Source organism: Rhinoraja longicauda, chromosome 9 (assembly GCF_053455715.1).
Source record: "Rhinoraja longicauda isolate Sanriku21f chromosome 9, sRhiLon1.1, whole genome shotgun sequence".
Taxonomy (NCBI): Eukaryota; Metazoa; Chordata; class Chondrichthyes; order Rajiformes; family Arhynchobatidae; genus Rhinoraja; species Rhinoraja longicauda.
This window is the reverse complement of record NC_135961.1, coordinates 6,197,163-6,216,017: the sequence shown is the minus strand read 5'-3', so window position 1 is coordinate 6,216,017 and position 18,855 is coordinate 6,197,163. Positions and strand designations below refer to the sequence as shown.

At 44.5% G+C, this 18,855-nt stretch overlaps 1 protein-coding gene across 1 annotated transcript in view; it reads left to right on the top strand.

The window, feature by feature from the left end:
• LOC144596450 (uncharacterized) overlaps positions 1–18,855 on the top strand; it is a 97,548-nt gene that overhangs the window by 46,332 nt on the left and 32,361 nt on the right. The window lies entirely within an intron of this gene.

The window sequence follows — 18,855 nt, the reverse complement described above, 5'->3', positions numbered from 1 at the left end:
GTCTTATGGACAGATGAGACGAAGATTAACTTATATCGGAGTGATGGCAAGAGCAAAGTATGGACAATAGACAATAGACAATGGACAATAGGTGCAGGAGTAGGCCATTCAGCCCTTCGAGCCAGCACCGCCATTCAATGCGATCATGGCTGATCACTCTCAATCAGTACCCCGTTCCTGCCTTCTCCCCATACCCCCTCACTCCGCTATCCTTAAGAGCTCTATCCAGCTCTCTCTTGAAAGCATCCAACGAACTGGCCTCCACTGGAGGAGAGAATGAACTGCCCAAGATCCAAAGCATACCACCTCATCTGTGAAACACGGTGGTGGGGGTGTTATGGCCTGGGCATGTATGGCTGCTGAATGTACTGGCTCACTTATCTTCATTGATGATACAGCTGCTGATGGCAGTAGCATAATGAATTCTGAAGTCCTACCTGCTCAAGTTGAAACAAATGCCTCAAAACTCATTGGCCGGCGAATGCCTCAAAACTCATTCAACAGCAGGACAATGATCCCAAACATACTGCTAAAGCAATAGAGGAGTTTTTCAAAGCTAAAAAATGGTCCATTCTTGAGTGGCCAAGTCAATCACCCAATCTGAACCCAATTGAGCTTGCCTTTTGTATGCTGAAGAGAAAACTGAAGGGGACTAGCCCCTAAAACAAGCATAGGCTAACGATGGCTGCAATACAGGCCTGGCAGAGCATCACCAGAGAAGACACCCAGCAACTGGTGATGTCCATGAATCGCAGACTTCAAGCAGTCGTTGCATGGAATGGATATGCAACAAAATGCTAAACATGACTACTTTCATTTACATGACATTGCTGTGTCCCAAACATTATGGTGCCCTGAAATGGGGGGACTATGTATAAACACTGCTGTAATTTCTACATGGTGAAAACAAAATGGCCTTTGACAATGTGCACTTTAACCACATGTGATTTTTTTTCTATTACAAATCTCAAATTGTGGAGTACAGAGGCAAATAAATAAATGATGGGTCTTTGTCCCAAACATTATGGAGGCACTGTACATGATGGTGGATGTCAAGGACACTGGGTGGTAGTCGTTTTGGAACGGGATCTTGCTTTTCTGTGGTACCGGGATGACAGTGGTCATCTTGAAGCGGGTGGGTATATCAGAACGGAGTAGGGAGAGATTAAAACTGTCCGTGAATACTCCCACGAGTTGATCCATGCAGTATCCAATGAAACGGCCAGGGACTCTGTCTGGGCCAGTTGCTTTTCATGGGTTCGCCCTCAAGAAGGCCAGTCTACCTTCTGCAACAGTGACTGGGAAAAGGCACACTCGAGTCTGAGGGGACGGATGTCCTTCTACTCAAAGTGAGCATTGAATGCATCACGTTCATCAAGTAGGGCCACACTATCAACACTGATGTTGTCTGACTTCACTTTGCAGCCAGGTATTCAGGCCTTGCCACAATCTGCGAGTATCTAAATGATTATAATGGGACTCAAGTATGCCTATAAAACCACCAGCTATTAGTCACCTTTATTTGTCTCATAATTTGTTCTTGTGTTACTCTTGGCCCGCTGTGGACCGTCCGGTGCGGCCTGCAACCACAACAACCTGGCTGCGGGCGAGGACAGCGGGAGAAGGGAAAGACATTGTGGCCTTCCATCACAGTGAGGAGAGAGAGGACTGGAGGAGACTCACTGTGATGGATGTTTCTTTGATGGATGTTTCTTTTTTTGTGTGTTTTTGGGGTTGGGTGGTTTGAGTGCCTGTTTGATGCTTTTATTGTTGGACTGTGTTTTTGGGGGTTTTGGGGTGTGTGATTTGAATGCCTATTTAATGCTTTTATTGTTGGACTGTGTTTTGGGGGGTTTTTGGGGTTGGGTAATTTTGGGTGCCTGTTTAGTGCTTTTATTGTTGGACTGTGGGTGATTGAATTAACATTTTGTTCAAGATGGCCGCGCCGTTGTGTTTGGCTGCCTGCCACTGTATGTTTCTTTTTTTTCCTAGTCAGATGTGCAGCACTTTGGTCAACGTGGGTTGTTTTTAAATGTGCTATACAAATAAATTGACTTGACTTGACTTGACTTAAAAGGTTGCATCCCTATCTGCGCCACTGTCAGGAAGACTAAAGTTTAATTTTTGCTCACAGTAACTCTGTTTTCTGTCGTTTAGGGATGAATGCCCCATTGTCCATTTGGCCCCCTAACCCCAGTCAACCGAAGGCCACTCACCCTGCTCCATCACTGATTCTTCTTCCTGGTATTCCTGCTTTCAAGAGTCTGCTAAATCGTCCACAATCTTTTTCTTAACTTGCATGGGATCCAAGGAGAGATAGCTGAATGGATAGAAAATTGGCTTCATGAGGATGGTGGAAGGTTGCTTCTCAGACTGGAGGCCTGTGACTAGTGGTGTGCCTCAGGGCTCGGTGCTGGGCCTGTTACTGTTTGTCATCTACATCAATGATTTGGATGAGAACATACATGGCAAGATTAGCAAGTTTGCAGATGATACAAAAGTGGGCGGTTTTGGAGATGATGAAGATCGTTGTGAAAAATTGCAGCAGGATCTTGATCGATTGGCCAGGTGGGCTGAGGAATCATTGATGGAATTTAATACAGAGAAATGTGAGGTATCTAATGTGGGGAGGACCTACATATTGAATGGTAGGGCTTTGGGGAGTGTTTTAGAGCAGAGGGATCAAGGAGTGCAGGTACATGGTCCCTTGAAAATGGAGTCGCAGGTAGCTAGGGTGGTCAAAAAGGTGTTTGGCACATTGGCCTTCATCAATCAGCGTATTGAGTATAGAAGTTGGGAGGTCATGTTGCAGTTGTATAAGACGTTGGTGAGGCCGCATTTAGAGTATTCAGTTCTGGGCATCATGTCATAGGAAAGATGTTTTGTCAAGCTGGAAAGGGTACAGAGAAGATTTGCAAGGATGTTGCCGGGGCTAGAGGGTGTGAGCTACAGGGAGAGGATGAGTAGGCTGGGACTCTATTCCTTGGAGCACAGGAGGATGAGAGGTGTAGGAAAATAACTGCAGATGCTGGTACAAATCGAAGGTATCACAAATGCTGGAGTAACTCAGAGGGTCAGGCAGCATCTCTGGAGAGAAGGAATGGGCGACGTTTCGGGTCGAGACCCTTCTTCAGACTGATGTCAGGGGGGCGGGACAAAGAAAGGATATAGGTGGAGACAGGAAGACATTGGGAGAACTGGGAAGGGGGAGGGGAAGGGAGGGACAGAGGAGCTATCTAAAGTCAGGATGAGAGGTGATCTTGAGATGTATAAAATCATGAAAGGAATAGATTGGGTAGATGCACAGTCTCTTGCCCAGAGTAGGGCCAGAGGACATAGGTTTAAGATGAAGGGGAAAAGATTTAATAGGAATCTGAGGGGTAACCTTTTCACACAAAGGGTGGTGGGTGTATGGAACAAACTGCCAGAGGAGGTAGTTGAGGCTGGGACTATCCCAACATTTAAGAAATATTGGTCCATATTTGGAGGGATATGGACTAAATGCGGGCAGGTGGGACTAGTGTAGCTGGGACATGTTGGCTGGTGTGGGCGTTGGGCTGAAGGGCCTGTTTCTACACTATATCACTCTATGACTCAATAACTCACTTTATAATCTATGGGGCCCTTTCCGCACCTCACACCTATTGTCCACCCAGCTCTCTTGAACCTAGGAACTGAAAACTGTCAACCATTTCTGTAACAGCTCCGTTGATGCGGACAGAGTTGTGTTCACCCCCTTGCTTCCTTGGGTCAACAACCAACTCTCTCTTGCTGGCATTGAGGGTTAGACTGTTATACTGGCACCATGACACAAAGTTCTTGATTTCTTTCCAATACTCCATCTCATTGTTGTAGATCAGGTCAACAACAGTGGTATCATCAGCAGACTTGAAGATTGAGTTGGGGTTGTACTCAGAGTTGTAGAAGGAGTAGAGCAAGGCTTTGAGCACACAACTCCAAGGGGTACCAGTGTTGAGGGTCAGGGTGAAGGAAATGTTACGAATAATTCTTACCAACTTTAGGTTGCTGGTCAGGAAATCCAGAAACCAGTTGCCGGTGGAGACCTCAAGGCTAAGGTCCAGAAGCTTAGAAGCATAGAAACATAGAAAATAGGTGCGGGGGGAGGCCATTTGGCCCTTCGAGCCAGCCCCGCCATTCATTGTGATCATGGCTGATTGTCCACAATCAATAACCCGTGCCTGCCTTCTCTCCATATTTCTTGATTCCACTAGCCCCTAGAGCTCTATCTAACTCTCTCTTAAATCCATCAAGTGAATTGGCTTCCACTACCCTCTGTGGCAGAGAATTCCACAAATTCACAACTCTCTGGGTGAAAAAGTTCCTTCTCACCTCAGTTTTAAATGGCCTCCTCTTTATTCTAAGACTGTGGCCCCTGGTTCTGGACTCCCCCAACATTGGGAACAATTTTCCTGCATCTAGCTTGTCCAGTCCTTTTATAATTTTATATGTTTCTATAAGATCCCCTCTCATCCTTCTAAACTCCAGTGAATACAAGCCTTCGGGATGAGCTTATTCAGTATTACGGCATTGAAGGCTGAGCTATAGTCAATGAATAGTCAATGAGAGGGGATCTTATCGAAACATATAAGATTATTAAGGGGTTGGACACGTTAGAGGCAGGAAACATGTTCCCAATGTTGGGGGAGTCCAGAACCAGGGGCCACAGTTTAAGAATAAGGGGTAGGCCATTTAGAACGGAGATTAGGAAAATGTTTTCCAGTCAGAGAGTTGTAAATTTGTGGAATTCACTGCCTCAGAAGGCCAAGTCTCTGAATGCATTCAAGAGAGAGCTAGATAGAGCTCTTAAGGATAGTCAGGGGGTATGGGGAGAAGGCAGGAACGGGGTACTGACTCAGAATGATCAGCCATGATCACATTGAATGGTGGTGCTGGCTCGAGGGGCCGAATGGCCTACTCCTGCACCTATTGTCTATTGTCTAATGGCACCTGACCTGCGCTTATTGTTAAGGTGTCGAGATCCAGAACTGAGTATAATGCGAGAGAGATGGTGTCTTCTGTAGACCTATTTTTCCTGTACATAAATTGCAAGAGATCTAAGTAGTCTGAAGGACTGGCGTAAATATCGGCAATTACAAATTAGTAACAGTAACAATTTGTCAAACAAATCCCTTTTCATAATTGCCTCTATTATGGCATAACATGAATAATGTCACATTAATTGTAGTTTGAGATTTTTGCAACATGTTTTGACAATCAAATATAAATGTTCCTTGTCGATAAGCTAAGCTTAATTGGTCTCAATTTAGATTTTTTTAGATTTTTTAGATTTAGAGATACAGCGCGGAAACAGGCCCTTCGGCCCACCGAGTCCGCGCCGTCCAGCAATCCCCACACATTAACACTATCCTACACACACTAGGGACAATTTTTTTTTTTTACATTCACCCAGTCAATTAACCTACATACCTGCACGTCTTTGGAGTGTGGGAGGAAACCGAAGATCTCGGAGAAAACCCACGCAGGTCCCGGGGAGAACGTACAAACTCCGTACAGACGGCGCCCGTAGTCAGGATCGAACCTGAGTCTCCGGCGCTGCATTCGCTGTAAGGCAGTAACTCTACCGCTGCGTTTAGATGGGTTTCCAAATATTTTTTTAGTTACATAGCATATATTGGGCAGCAACATTGCTTAGCTGGTAGGGCGATAGAAGATTTCGATAGAACCTAAGATGAGTTGAATATTGGTAGGATAGGTTATGGGGAAAGTTAGTGAGAAATGGGATTATTCTGTGAGCTGGCATAGATTTGATATAAATAGCACTCTGATCTTCCGGGAAATGAATGGGAAATTCACCATGACAGTTAAGCAATAAATTAGAATGTGTAGGAATGAGGGAATGTTGCCAATTAACTCTGGTGATCCCAGAGATAATCCTGATCTCTGGTGCTGTCTTCGTGGGAATCTGCTTATTCTCCATGTTACCGCGTGGAGTTCTTCCACTTTCCTGCCATTTCCCACAGACAGAGTCTGAAGAAGGTTCTCGACCCGAAACTTCACCCTTCTCTCCAGAGATGCTGCCTGTCCCGCTGAGTTACTCCAGCGTTTTGTGTCTATTTCCCACAGACAGGCAGGTCGATAGATAAATTGCGCACTTATAAATTACCCTAGTGTGTAGGTGCGATAGAATCAGGGAGTAATTGAACATTAGTTGGATAGGTTACGGGGAAAGTTAGTGGGAAATAGGATTCTTTTGTGGGCTGACATAAATTTGATAGAGGCCTCACCGACCTTCAGGAAAAAGAATGGGCAATTCACCATGACAGCCAAGCAGTGATTTGGAATGTCAGGAATGAGGCAGATCACAATATAAGGAACAGAAACATAAATAAACCAGTGGCTGCTCGGTCGCTCAATGCCCACGGCTGATCTTTTATCAGCATCACACTCCTGTGCTGACTCTCCCTTATTTCCTTATTTTGAAAGGATCACAATGGGGTTGGCAGTGCGGCACAAGTTAAAATCAGGAATGTTTCTTCTGAAAGGAAATAGTCCTTCACTCAACTTACAGTAAGTCCGTCTGAGAATGTGAACAGGAATTGCCACTTCACAGGGTACCTTCACACACTCCTCCCGATCCTGTAATGTAGAAATGGCTGGAGCATCTCCTCACATAAGATTGGACATGGGATCAGCCATGACTTTATTTACTGTAACTGATTTCTGGGCTGCTCCCTGGGCATCTAGTACATTCTTGGTAAAGTTACAATGGGATTCAGCTGAAAACTTAAAAAAGGGTTATTTTTCTGCCCAGGAAATGATTATCTTGCCGTGAGTGTTTTTTCATTTCATATTTCACAATCAGTTCTAACTAAATTAATGTTGTTGTGTCATGCCCTGAGGAGATCGTGACTGGAACTGCCACAATATTTCTGGATGGTATCTCATGCAGTTCCTCAGAGCATTTTACGTTTAACAAAAATGTTGATACCCCCTGTTCTACTCTTGGGAATGTAGAATTTAACAACAGAAACCATTATTGCATCATCGAATCATACTGCAGGGAAAGAGACACATGCCGACTAAAGTCCCCCATCTACACGAGTCTCAACTGCCCGCGTTTGGCCCATATCCCTCTAAACCTTACCTATCCATGTACGTGTCGAAATGTCTTTTTAATCTTGCAATAGTTCTGCCCCAACTACCTCCTCTTGTAGCACATTTCATATACCCACTGCTCTCTCTGTGCAAAAGTTGCCCCTCAGATTCCCATTAAAAGTCAGCAAAAAATAACAAAGACATTAACTAAGAAGGGAAAAATAGATTATGAAAGTAAATTAGCGAAAAATATAAAAACTGATAGCAAGAGTTTTTATAGTTATATAAAAAGAAAAAGGGTGGCTAAGGTAAATGTTAGTCCATTGGAGGATAAGACGGGGAATTTGTTGGTGGGGAACGGAGATGGCAAAAGCATTAAACGAATATTTTGTATCAGTCTTTACTACAGAAGACATTAAAAATATTCCAACACTGGATAAACAGGGGGCCAGAGGAACGGAGGAGTTAAGCACTATTAAGATCACTAAGGAGATGGTATTAGGTAAATTAATGGGACTTAAGGCGGATAAATCCCCTGGGCCTGATGGATTACATCCTAGGGTCTTGAGAGAAATAGCGGTTGGGATCGTGGATGCATTGGTGATAATTTTCCAAAGCTCCCTGGAGTCAAGAAGGGTCCCGGTGGATTGGAAAATGGCTAATGTAACACCTATATTTAAAAAGGGAAGTAGACAGAATGCTGGTAATTATAGACCGGTTAGTCTAACATCTGTGGTGGGTAAAATGTTGGAGACTATTATTAAAGAAATACTGACGGGGTATTTGTATAAACATAACTTAATTGGACAGAGTCAGCATGGTTTTACGAAGGGGAAGTCATATTTGATTAATTTGCTTGAATTCTTTGAGGAAGTAACATCTCGGGTGGATAAAGGGGAACCGGTAGATGTGGTATACCTGGACTTCCAAAAGGCTTTTGATAAGGTGCCACATAAAAGACTATTACTTAAGATAAAATATCATGGGAATAGGGGTAATATATTAGCATGGGTAGAAGATTGGCTTTCAAACAGGAAGCAGAGAGTTGGGATAAATGGATCATACTCGGGATGGCAATCGGTGACTAGTGGGGTTCCGTAGAGGTCGGTGCTGGGACCCCAGCTGTTTACAATTTATATAAATGACTTAGAGGAGGGGACCAAGTGTAATATATCCAAGTTCGCAGATGACACAAAAATGGGAGGAAAAGCAGGGAGTGAGGAGGATAGAAAAAGCCTGCAAAAGGATATAGATAAGCTAGGAGAGTGGGCAGCGACTTGGCAGATGAAATTTAATACTGATAAATGTGAAGTTATGCATTTTGGAAAAAAAAATCACAAAGCAAGTTATTTTCTAAATGGGGAGGAGCTGCGTGGTAATACAACGCAAAGGGACCTGGGGGTACTAGTACAGGAATCACAAAAAGTTAGTATGCAGGTGCAGCAAGTGATTAGGAAGGCCAATGGAGTCTTAGCCTTTATTGCCAGGGGGATAGAGTATAAAAGTAGGGAGGTTTTGCTGCAGCTGTATACAGTATTGGTAAGACCGCATTTGGAATACTGTGTGCAGTTTTGGTGTCCATATTTAAGAAAGGATGTACTTGCTCTGGAGGCAGTGCAGAGAAGGTTTACACGGTTAATTCCAGGGATGAGGGGGTTGACATATGAGGAAAGGTTAAGTAGGTTGGGACTTTTCTCATTGGAGTTCAGAAGAATGAGAGGCGATCTTATTGAAACGTATAAGATCGTGAGGGGCCTTGATCGGGTGGATTCGCTAAAGATGTTTCCGATGATCGGGGAGACCAGAACTAGGGGGCACAGTCTTACAATAAGAGGGGGCTCTTTTAAAACTGAGATGAGGAGAAACTTCTTCACTCAGAGGATGGTTAGTCTGTGGAATTCGCTGCCTCAGGGAGCTGTGGAAGCAGGAACGTTAAATAAATTTAAAACGGAAATAGATTGTTTTTTAATAGACAAGGGAATTAGGGGTTACGGGGAGCGGGCAGGGAAGTGGACATGAGCTATTGTTAGTATAGTAAGACCTGAGTAATCTCCTGGACAAGTTTCGATCGCCTAGCTTGGGGTCGGAGAGGAATTTCCCAGATTTTTTTCCCAAATTGGCCTGGGTTTTTATCCGGTTTTTCGCCTCTCCCAGGAGATCACACGGTTCTTTTGGGTGGGAAGAAGGGCGATAGTGGGAAGGGGGTTGGGGTAGGATCAGCCATGATCGTATTGAATTGTGGAGTGGGCTCGAGGGGCCGGTTGGCCTACTGCTGCTCCTATTTTCTTGTGTTCTTGTGTATTATATCTTTCCCCTCTCACCTTAAACTTATGTACTCTGGTTCATGATTCCCCTAATCTGGATAAAAGACTGTGCATCCACCCTATCATTTCCCTCAGTGCAAAAGACAACCTTCCACCATCACCCTCTCCTTCTTTTCATGAAGCCAATTTTCTATCCAGTCAGATCTCCCATGTGATCCTTCCTTCCAGAGCAGCCTACCATGCTGAGCCTTGTCAATGTCTTGCTGAAATCCATATAGACGTCTACAGCTCTGATCTCATTAGCCTTTTTGGTTACATCTTCACAAAACACAAATCAGATTTGAGAGACACGATCTCCCACATACAAAACCGTGCTGACTATTCCTAATCAGCCCGTGGCTATCTAAATGCATGTTTATCTTATCCCTCGGAACACTCTCCATTAACTTTCTGACCACAGATGCTGGACTCGATGGCCTGGAGTTCCCAGGCTTTTCCTTGCAGCCCTTCTTAAATAGAGGCACATTTGCCACTCTCCAGTCTTCCGGCACCTCACCCATATTTAATGCTGAGCCATATATCTCAGCCAGGGCATCTGCAATTTCCTCTCTAGCTTCCCACCCTCAAGACACTCCCATTGACTGCCTCAATTTCCTCATGTCTTTCTCTACGGTAAAAACAGAGGAGGAATACGCATCGAGGACCCTGCCCACCTCTTGCCGCTCTACACAGAGAGCCTAGTACTCTCTGTTTACCTTTTTCCTTTCACACACATACAATCTCTTTCGATTAACCTTATTTTTTGATGAAATAAATCTCTTGATGCTCCTGAACACATCGAGGTTGGGAGCCTCGATCACCTTGTGGCACCACGGGAGAAGAATGAGGAGGAGATAAGACTTTTATTTGCCTTCCATCACAGTGAGGGTGTGCCTAGAGCAATCACTGTGATGGCTGTTTGTGTAAAAATTGTATCTGTGTGTCCTGTGCTTTTTGTTGTCTACTGCCGGACCCTGACGTGTGAGGACGCTGGCGTTGTTTATTCGCCGCTTCTCCGTTAGGATAGTTTGTCTGTTTGTTTTTATGTTATGATTGTTTTTGTAAAGCGCTTTGAGCTTCTGGTAAGGCGCTATATAAAATAAATGCTTATTATTCTTATTATTATTATCAGTGGTGTAACCCGGGGTGGTTGGGTGTTTCGGGTCTTTCAACATCAGACACCCTCGCCCGGGCGACCCAGCCGTGGTTGATCAGACCACAACTTGTGTTCAGGTGGGATTCGCTCCTCCCCATGGACCTCCTGTGCTGATCCAGAGCCATCTCCAGGCTTTCTCCGCTGCCTCTGTGGTGTTCTTGATGGCTCTTCTCCTCTCCATTCCGATGATGGTCAGTGCACTCAAGGCTTTGTAGAGCGATTGCGCTGCAAAACCTCTACAGCCAACCTCGATGGGCCTGCACCTTGCCTTCCAGCCCTGCTCACGGCAGTCTATGACCAGCTCTTCGTATTTAGTCCTCTTCCTCTCGTGGGCCTCCTCCAGACGGTCCTCCCACTGCACTGTCAGTCCCAACAAGACTATTATCTAATATAACATTATCTGCCAGAGCTATCTCCTGCCCCCTTTTTGCCCTCTTAATTTCCTTCTTTAGCATGCTCCTCAGTTCCTGAAACTCGTCCAGAGGTACACTTGATCCCAGCTGCCTGTACCTGTCCCGTGCCTCCTTCTTATTCTTGACCAGATCCCCAGTTTCTCTCATCATCGAAGCTTCTTTACACATTTGGCAAATTCTGCCCAACCTTTTGCTCTATGACTTTTGCGCTATACCTTTTGCACTAATGTGGAGATCTGTCCTTTTTCTTTGTTTCAGCCACTGCGGTTTTGGGGGATAAAAGGGGCTTAATTCTAGGGGCTGGTGTGACACGTTTCCACTGGCCCAGGAGTCCGCAACTCTGTGTGTGCTTTTAGAAACCTGTCAACGAGATCTCTAATAAACTAACAGGTAAAGTCTGTGCCGTCTCTGATTATTGTCATCCAACTGACCGCGAAGTCGAACTCGACATTATGATGGTCCAAGTTAATATTGGGAAAGTTAACATCCCCTACTATGACAACCTTATTAGTTCTCTAACTTCAAGTAAACCTTGCTTTCCCTCTCTCTCCATCCCTCCCCCTTCCCAGTTCTCCGACCAGTCTGGCTGTCTCCAACTACATTTTATCTCTGCTTTGTTGTTACCTTTTCCCAGCTAACAATGATCTGTTCTACATTGTCCTTGATGTCCATTCTCTTTATCCTATTTTCACACCTTACACTTTCTTATCTATGTATCTCCCCCTCCCCTGACATCAGTCTGAAGAAGGGTCTCGACCCGAAACGTCCCCTATTCCTTTTCTTCAGAGATGCTGCCTGACCCGCTGAGTTACTCCAGCTTTTAGAATCAGGGAGTAATTGAACATTAGTTGGATAGGTTACGGGGAAAGTTAGTGGGAAATAGGATTCTTTTGTGGGCTGACATAAATTTGATAGAGGCCTCACCGACCTTCAGGAAAAAGAATGGGCAATTCACCATGACAGCCAAGCAGTGATTTGGAATGTCAGGAATGAGGCAGATCACAATATAAGGAACAGAAACATAAATAAGGGTTATTTTTCTGCCCAGGAAATGATTATCTTGCCGTAAGTGTTTTTTCATTTCATATTTCACAATCAGTTCTAACTAAATTAATGTTGTTGTGTCATGCCCTGAGGGGATCGTGACTGGAACTGCCACAATATTTCTGGATGGTATCTCATGCAGTTCCTCAGAGCATTTTACGTTTAACAAAAATGTTGATACCCCCTGTTCTACTCTTGGGAATGTAGAATTTAACAACAGAAACCATTATTGCATCATCGAATCATACTGCAGGGAAAGAGGCCCATGCCGACTAAAGTCCCCCATCTACACGAGTCTCAACTGCCCGCGTTTGGCCCATATCCCTCTAAACCTTACCTATCCATGTACGTGTCGAAATGTCTTTTTAATCTTGCAATAGTTCTGCCCCAACTACCTCCTCTTGTAGCACATTTCATATACCCACTGCTCTCTCTGTGCAAAAGTTGCCCCTCAGATTCCCATTAAAAGTCAGCAAAAAATAACAAAGACATTAACTAAGAAGGGAAAAATAGATTATGAAAGTAAATTAGCGAAAAATATAAAAACTGATAGCAAGAGTTTTTATAGTTATATAAAAAGAAAAAGGGTGGCTAAGGTAAATGTTAGTCCATTGGAGGATAAGACGGGGAATTTGTTGGTGGGGAACGGAGATGGCAAAAGCATTAAACGAATATTTTGTATCAGTCTTTACTACAGAAGACATTAAAAATATTCCAACACTGGATAAACAGGGGGCCAGAGGAACGGAGGAGTTAAGCACTATTAAGATCACTAAGGAGATGGTATTAGGTAAATTAATGGGACTTAAGGCGGATAAATCCCCTGGGCCTGATGGATTACATCCTAGGGTCTTGAGAGAAATAGCGGTTGGGATCGTGGATGCATTGGTGATAATTTTCCAAAGCTCCCTGGAGTCAAGAAGGGTCCCGGTGGATTGGAAAATGGCTAATGTAACACCTATATTTAAAAAGGGAAGTAGACAGAATGCTGGTAATTATAGACCGGTTAGTCTAACATCTGTTGGTGGGTAAAATGTTGGAGACTATTATTAAAGAAATACTGACGGGGTATTTGGATAAACATAACTTAATTGGACAGAGTCAGCATGGTTTTACGAAGGGGAAGTCATGTTTGATTAATTTGCTTGAATTCTTTGAGGAAGTAACATCTCGTGTGGATAAAGGGGAACCGGTAGATGTGGTATACCTGGACTTCCAAAAGGCTTTTGATAAGGTGCCACATAAAAGACTATTACTTTTGGATAGCAGTAACGGGATCATTCCGAGTCAGCATGGATTTACGAAGGGGAAATCATGCTTGACAAATCTACTGGAATTTTTTGAGGATGTAACTAGGAAAATTGACAAGGGAGAGTCAGTGGATGTGGTGTACCTCGACTTTCAGAAAGCCTTCGACAAGGTCCCACATAGGAGATTAGTGGGCAAAATTAGGGCACATGGTATTGGGGTTAGGGTACTGACATGGATAGAAAATTGGTTGACAGACAGAAAGCAAAGAGTGGGGATAAATGGGTCCCTTTCGGAATGGCAGGCAGTGACCAGTGGGGTACCGCAAGGTTCGGTGCTGGGACCCCAGCTATTTACGATATACATTAATGACTTAGACGAAGGGATTAAAAGTACCATTAGCAAATTTGCAGATGATACTAAGTTGGGGGGTAGTGTGAATTGTGAGGAAGATGCAATAAGGCTGCAGGGTGACTTGGACAGGTTGTGTGAGTGGGCGGATACATGGCAGATGCAGTTTAATGTAGATAAGTGTGAGGTTATTCACTTTGGAAGTAAGAATAGAAAGGCAGATTATTATCTGAATGGTGTCAAGTTAGGAGGAGGGGGAGTTCAACGAGATCTGGGTGTCCTAGTGCATCAGTCAATGAAAGGAAGCATGCAGGTACAGCAGGCAGTGAAGAAAGCCAATGGAATGTTGGCCTTCGTAACAAGAGGAGTTGAGTATAGGAGCAAAGAGGTCCTTCTACAGTTGTACCGGGCCCTGGTGAGACCGCACCTGGAGTACTGTGTGCAGTTTTGGTCTCCAAATTTGAGGAAGGATATTCTTGCTATGGAGGGCGTGCAGCGTAGGTTCACTAGGTTAATTCCCGGAATGGCGGGACTGTCGTATGTTGAAAGGCTGGAGCGATTGGGCTTGTATACACTGGAATTTAGAAGGATGAGGGGGGATCTTATTGAAACATATAAGATAATTAGGGGATTGGACACATTAGAGGCAGATAACATGTTCCCAATGTTAGGGGAGTCCAGAACAAGGGGCCACAGTTTGAGAATAAGGGGTAGGCCATTTAGAACGGAGATGAGGAAGAACTTTTTCAGTCAGAGGGTGGTGAAGGTGTGGAATTCTCTGCCTCAGAAGGCAGTGGAGGCCAGTTCGTTGGATGCTTTCAAGAGAGAGCTGGATAGAGCTCTTGAGGATAGCGGAGTGAGGGGGTATGGGGAGAAGGCAGGAACGGGGTACTGATTGAGTGATCAGCCATGATCGCATTGAATGGCGGTGCTGGCTCGAAGGGCTGAATGGCCTACTCCTGCACCTATTGTCTATTGTCTATTGTCTATTAAGATAAAATATCATGGGAATAGGGGTAATATATTAGCATGGGTAGAAGATTGGCTTTCAAACAGGAAGCAGAGAGTTGGGATAAATGGATCATACTCGGGATGGCAATCGGTGACTAGTGGGGTTCCGTAGAGGTCGGTGCTGGGACCCCAGCTGTTTACAATTTATATAAATGACTTAGAGGAGGGGACCAAGTGTAATATATCCAAGTTCGCAGATGACACAAAAATGGGAGGAAAAGCAGGGAGTGAGGAGGATAGAAAAAGCCTGCAAAAGGATATAGATAAGCTAGGAGAGTGGGCAGCGACTTGGCAGATGAAATTTAATACTGATAAATGTGAAGTTATGCATTTTGGAAAAAAAAATCACAAAGCAAGTTATTTTCTAAATGGGGAGGAGCTGCGTGGTAATACAACGCAGAGGGACCTGGGGGTACTAGTACAGGAATCACAAAAAGTTAGTATGCAGGTGCAGCAAGTGATTAGGAAGGCCAATGGAGTCTTAGCCTTTATTGCCAGGGGGATAGAGTATAAAAGTAGGGAGGTTTTGCTGCAGCTGTATACAGTATTGGTAAGACCGCATTTGGAATACTGTGTGCAGTTTTGGTGTCCATATTTAAGAAAGGATGTACTTGCTCTGGAGGCAGTGCAGAGAAGGTTTACACGGTTAATTCCAGGGATGAGGGGGTTGACATATGAGGAAAGGTTAAGTAGGTTGGGACTTTTCTCATTGGAGTTCAGAAGAATGAGAGGCGATCTTATTGAAACGTATAAGATCGTGAGGGGCCTTGATCGGGTGGATTCGCTAAAGATGTTTCCGATGATCGGGGAGACCAGAACTAGGGGGCACAGTCTTACAATAAGAGGGGGCTCTTTTAAAACTGAGATGAGGAGAAACTTCTTCACTCAGAGGGTGGTTAGTCTGTGGAATTCGCTGCCTCAGGGAGCTGTGGAAGCAGGAACGTTAAATAAATTTAAAACGGAAATAGATTGTTTTTTAATAGACAAGGGAATTAGGGGTTACGGGGAGCGGGCAGGGAAGTGGACATGAGCTATTGTTAGTATAGTAAGACCTGAGTAATCTCCTGGACAAGTTTCGATCGCCTAGCTTGGGGTCGGAGAGGAATTTCCCAGATTTTTTTCCCAAATTGGCCTGGGTTTTTATCCGGTTTTTCGCCTCTCCCAGGAGATCACACGGTTCTTTTGGGTGGGAAGAAGGACGATAGTGGGAAGGGGGTTGGGGTAGGATCAGCCATGATCGTATTGAATGGCAGAGTGGGCTCGAGGGGCCGGTTGGCCTACTCCTGCTCCTATTTTCTTGTGTTCTTGTGTATTATATCTTTCCCCTCTCACCTTAAACTTATGTACTCTGGTTCATGATTCCCCTAATCTGGATAAAAGACTGTGCATCCACCCTATCATTTCCCTCAGTGCAAAAGACAACCTTTCACCATCACCCTCTCCTTCTTTTCATGAAGCCAATTTTCTATCCAGTCAGATCTCCCATGTGATCCTTCCTTCCAGAGCAGCCTACCATGCTGAGCCTTGTCAATGTCTTGCTGAAATCCATATAGACGTCTACAGCTCTGATCTCATTAGCCTTTTTGGTTACATCTTCACAAAACACAAATCAGATTTGAGAGACACGATCTCCCACATACAAAACCGTGCTGACTATTCCTAATCAGCCCGTGGCTATCTAAATGCATGTTTATCTTATCCCTCGGAACACTCTCCATTAACTCTCTGACCACAGATGCTGGACTCGATGGCCTGGAGTTCCCAGGCTTTTCCTTGCAGCCCTTCTTAAATAGAGGCACATTTGCCACTCTCCAGTCTTCCGGCACCTCACCCATATTTAATGCTGAGCCATATATCTCAGCCAGGGCATCTGCAATTTCCTCTCTAGCTTCCCACCCTCAAGACACTCCCATTGACTGCCTCAATTTCCTCATGTCTTTCTCTACGGTAAAAACAGAGGAGGAATACGCATCGAGGACCCTGCCCACCTCTTGCCGCTCTACACAGAGAGCCTGGTACTCTCTGTTTACCTTTTTCCTTTCACACACATACAATCTCTTTCGATTAACCTTATTTTTTGATGAAATAAATCTCTTGATGCTCCTGAACACATCGAGGTTGGGAGCCTCGATCACCTCGTGGCACCACGGGAGAAGAATGAGGAGGAGATAAGACTTTTATTTGCCTTCCATCACAGTGAGGGTGTGCCTAGAGCAATCACTGTGATGGCTGTTTGTGTAAAAATTGTATCTGTGTGTCCTGTGCTTTTTGTTGTCTACTGCCGGACCCTGACGTGTGAGGACGCTGGCGTTGTTTATTCGCCGCTTCTCCGTTAGGATAGTTTGTCTGTTTGTTTTTATGTTATGATTGTTTTTGTAAAGCGCTTTGAGCTTCTGGTAAGGCGCTATATAAAATAAATGCTTATTATTATTATTATTATTATCAGTGGTGTAACCCGGGGTGGTTGGGTGTTTCGGGTCTTTCAACATCAGACACCCTCGCCCGGGCGACCCAGCCGTGGTTGATCAGACCACGACTTGTGTTCACGTGGCATTCGCTCCTCCCCATGGTCCTCCTGTGCTGATCCAGAGCCATCTCCAGGCTTTCTCCGCTGCCTCTGTGGTGTTCTTGATGGCTCTTCTCCTCTCCATTCCGATGATGGTCAGTGCACTCAAGGCTTTGTAGAGCGATTGCGCTGCAAAACCTCTACAGCCAACCTCGATGGGCCTGCACCTTGCCTTCCAGCCCTGCTCACGGCAGTCTATGACCAGCTCTTCGTATGTAGTCCTCTTCCTCTCGTGGGCCTCCTCCAGACGGTCCTCCCACTGCACTGTCAGTCCCAACAAGACTATTATCTAATATAACATTATCTGCCAGAGCTATCTCCTGCCCCCTTTTTGCCCTCTTAATTTCCTTCTTTAGCATGCTCCTCAGTTCCTGAAACTCGTCCAGAGGTACACTTGATCCCAGCTGCCTGTACCTGTCCCGTGCCTCCTTCTTATTCTTGACCAGATCCCCAGTTTCTCTCATCATCGAAGCTTCTTTACACATTTGGCAAATTCTGCCCAACCTTTTGCTCTATGACTTTTGCGCTATACCTTTTGCACTAATGTGGAGATCTGTCCTTTTTCTTTGTTTCAGCCACTGCGGTTTTGGGGGATAAAAGGGGCTTAATTCTAGGGGCTGATGTGACATGTTTCCACTGGCCCCGGAGTCCGCAACTCTGTGTGTGCTTTTAGAAACCTGTCAACGAGATCTCTAATAAACTAACAGGTAAAGTCTGTGCCGTCTCTGATTATTGTCATCCAACTGACCGCGAAGTCGAACTCGACATTATGATGGTCCAAGTTAATATTGGGAAAGTTAACATCCCCTACTATGACAACCTTATTAGTTCTCTAACTTCAAGTAAACCTTGCTTTCCCTCTCTCTCCATCCCTCCCCCTTCCCAGTTCTCCGACCAGTCTGGCTGTCTCCAACTACATTTTATCTCTGCTTTGTTGTTACCTTTTCCCAGCTAATAATGATCTATTCTACATTGTCCTTGATGTCCATTCTCTTTGTCCTATTTTCACACCTTACACTTTCTTATCTATGTATCTCCCCCTCCCCTGACATCAGTCTGAAGAAGGGTCTCGACCCGAAACGTCCCCTATTCCTTTTCTTCAGAGATGCTGCCTGACCCGCTGAGTTACTCCAGCTTTTTGTGTCTATCTTCGGCATTGACATTGATGGCCGTAGCACTTGTTCCCATGCTATGCTAATGTTCTGTGACCATTTATGATCCTGACAAAGTTGCAGCTTAATGTCTCCTTATGTGATGTGGGAATGTCAGACAAATAATTGACTTCAGTATCAATCAACCTTGAAAGGCATTAGGTATATGACTCTCAGCTAAATCTTAATAGCTAGTAGTTATGTTGACAGGCGATTTGATATCTTTCATTGTGCTTCTGAGTTGAGAGGTATATCTTGTTTAACAGTCTGGATCCTTGACCTTACTTCAGAATTTGCAAACTTTGAACAGTGAATTCCACAATGTGCCTTCTTTCAAACACAATTGGTGAACAAAAACAAATGAAAATAAACTGTTACATAGACAAAGAATGTTTGAAGGTTATTACATAGACAGCAATGTTTGAATGCCATTATTTACTTTGCAGTAACCCAGATTGCATAGATAATTAAAAATGTCCGTAACAAACAATCGTGCTGCAATAGTCTGGGTCTCTGAAGGCAATTGAGCCTTCCG